We start from the raw sequence: 3,391 nt of genomic DNA, 5'->3' as shown, positions 1-3,391 counted from the left end.
TTCTCCCATGATTGTTCTCTCCAAGGAGTGTATCTACCTCAGGTAAATGTTCAACCCATATGCCTGTCTTTTGTTTGGCTGGAAGCCACAGGTGTGGGTTCAATTCCAGACTTGAAGGGCAGCTGGGAGCCATAGTCTCAGTGGTTCCAACAGGCTCTATTGGACCAGCAAACCTGGTCCACCCCATTTTTAGTCTCCAAATAATTTTGAGTTTTATTCCACATTGTTTTCCCTGTCTATCCAGGATCTTCTACATAGATCCGCTTCCAAGTGGTTGACAGTAGTAGCCAGGCACCATCTAGTTCTTCTGGTCTCATAGTCATATAGGCTGTGGATCGCATGGTGTACCAGTCTCTAGGACTAATTGTTTCCATGAATCTTTGGTTGTCTTCATTCTTCTTTGCTCTGGACAAGGAGAGACCCATCGTTGCATCTAGATGGCAGCTGGCAAGGTGTTAAGATCCCAGTCGTTACTCACCACAGTAGGAGGTGTAACAATATTTTGTGTATGTTATGCCAATTGAATTTGATGTCCCCTGTGACTATGGTCCCGAGCTGACAGGTTCAACTACAAGATCCCTCTGGGTAGGCTGTGAGCAAGCAGTGACTGCAACCTTGCCCCTTTTCAGCTCTACTATACACCTGAGAATTCAGATCATACACATAAACTTACAGGACCATTGTCTGCCAACCATATACATGTTCTTGGGTACAATCCCCACTTCATAGACATACCTACTAGTTTAGCCTGCCCACCCATCTATCTACCCATATACCCATGTTTTCCTTTACTGGCAATGCAGTACTGTATGTGCAAAAGGGTTCATCCTTGTTGTCTGTACCTCCCATGTACCTCTCTATACCTTTCTCTTCCTCAATGCCATCATATTGATCACTCACATTTGGTACATTGCCCTTCTCTTCACCCAAATCAATACTTATTTCTATCTATTTAACAGTGTTCCCTCCCCTCCCTTCCCACCCTTGGTAAACAACAAAGAAAATTTCCTTCCATAGATAAACCTTTCCTTGAATTTTACAATAATGGACCAATACAATATTTGTTCTTTTGTGGTTGACTTATTTCACTCAGCATAATGTCCTCCAAGTTCATCCAAGTTATGTGGTGTTTTGCAGATTCTACATTATTCTTTAGCATTGCATAGTATTCCATAGTTTGGTTATCCATTCCTCAGTTGATGGACATCTAGGTGGTTTCCATCTTTTGGCTATTGTAAATAGTGCTGTGATGAACATGGGTGTGCAAATGTCTGTTCTTGTCATGGCTCTCACTTTAGGATATATACCTAGTAATGGAAAGACTGGGTCAAATGGTATGTCTATTTCCAACTTTTTAAAGAATCACCGTATTGCTTTCCACAGTGGTTGTACCATTTTACAGTCCCACCAGCAGTGTATGAGAGTCCCAATCTCTCCACATCCTCGTCAGAATTTGTTATTTTCTGTCTTGTTGAACTTTGCTACTAGTGCTGGAGCAAGATGGTATCTCATTGTTGTTTTGATTTGCATCTCTCTAATAGCTAATGATCGTGAGCATTTCTTCATATGTTTTTGGCCCTTTGAAAATCCTCCTTGGTGAAGTGTCTATTCATGTCTTCTGCTTATTTTTTTAAATTGGATTATTTGTCTTTTGTTATTGAGGTGTTGGAGTTTTCTATAAATTCTAGAGATAAGTCCCTTGTCGGATATGTCATTACCAAATACTTTTTCCCAATCTGTAGGTTCTGTTTTGACTCTTTTGGAGAAGTTCTTGGAAGCACATAAAAATTTAATTTTTAGAGGGTCCCAGTCATCTGGTTTCTCTTCTGCTGTCTGTGCATTTTGAATTATGCTTGATAGTCTATTTATTTATGCCATATATTAGGGCCCCTAAATTTGCCCCTAGTTTTTCCTTAAAGAACTCTATACTTTTAGGTTTCACATTTAAGTCTTTGATTCATCTGGAGGTAGTTTTTGTGTATGGTGTGAGGTACAGATCTTGTTTCATTTTTGTGCAAATGGATATCCAGTTTTGCCAGCACCATTTATTAAACACACATTTTCTTCCCCATTTAATGGATTTTGGCCCTTTCAGATCAGCTGACCATAGAGTTCTCAATTCTATTCCATTGGTCTATATGTCTGTCATTAAACCAATACAAGGCAGTTTTGACTACTGTGGCTGTGTAGTAGGTTTTGAGATCCAGCAGTGTGAGACCTCCTACTTTGTTCTTCTTCTTCAGTAGTGCTTGCCTTATCTGAGGTCCCTTTCCTTTCCATATAAAGTTAGTGATTGTTTTTTCCATATCCATATAGAATGTTGATGAGATCTGGATTGGGATTGCATTGAATGTATACATTGCTTTGGGTAGAATTGACATTTTCACAATGTTCAATCTTCCTATCCTCAAGCATGGGATGTTCCTCCATTTATATAGATCTATTATGGTTTCTTGAAGTAGTTTTTTATAATTTTCTTTGTATAGGTCTATTGTGTACCTGGTAAGATTTATTCCCAAGTATTTTATTATTATAATTATTATTATTTTTTTGGTAGCTATTGTAAACAGTATTGATTTCCTTATTTCTTTTTCAGCAATCTCTTTGCTGGTGTAGAGGAAACCACCTGATTTTTGGATGTTGATCTTATATCCTGCTATGATGCTAAATCTCTCAATTAGTTCCAGTAAATTTTTGACTGAGTCTCTTGGGTTTTCTAGGTACAGGATCATGTCATCAGCAAATAGGGATAGTTTGACTTCTTCCTTACCAATTTGCATGCCTTTGATTTCCCTTTCTTACCTTAAGGCCCTGGCTAGGACTTCTAGTACAATGTTGAATAGAAGTGGTGATATTGGACATCCTTGTCTGGTTCCTGTTCTCAAGAGGAATGGTTTCAGTCTCTCTCCATTGAGGATAATGTTGGCTGTTGGGTTTGCATGGATACCCTTTATTATGTTGAGAAATGTCCCTCTATCCCTATTTTGCTGAGAGTTTTGATCAGGAATGGGTGTTGGATTTTATCAAATGCCTTTTCTGCATCATTGATATGATGCTGTGGTTCTTCTCCTTCATTTTATTTACATGGTGGATGATGTTGATTGTTTTTCTAATGTTGAACCATCCCTGCATACCTGACACGAACCCCACTTGGTCATAATGGTTGATTTTCTTGATACGTTGTTGGAGTATATTGGCTAGAATTTTATTGAAGATTTTTGTATGTATATTCATGAGAGATATTGGTCTGTAGTTTTCCTTTTGAGTGATGTCTTTGCTGGTTTTGGTATCAAGGTTATGGATGCTTCATAAAATGAGTTAGAGAGGATTCCATCCTTTTCTATATTTTGGAATAATTTGAGTAGGATTGGTGTCAGTTCTCTGAATGTTT

This window comes from Orycteropus afer, unplaced genomic scaffold (genome assembly GCF_000298275.1).
Source record: "Orycteropus afer afer isolate SDZICR_OR568_19922 unplaced genomic scaffold, OryAfe1.0 scaffold00221, whole genome shotgun sequence".
NCBI classification, from domain to species: domain Eukaryota; kingdom Metazoa; phylum Chordata; class Mammalia; order Tubulidentata; family Orycteropodidae; genus Orycteropus; species Orycteropus afer.
This window is presented reverse-complemented; position numbering follows the sequence as displayed.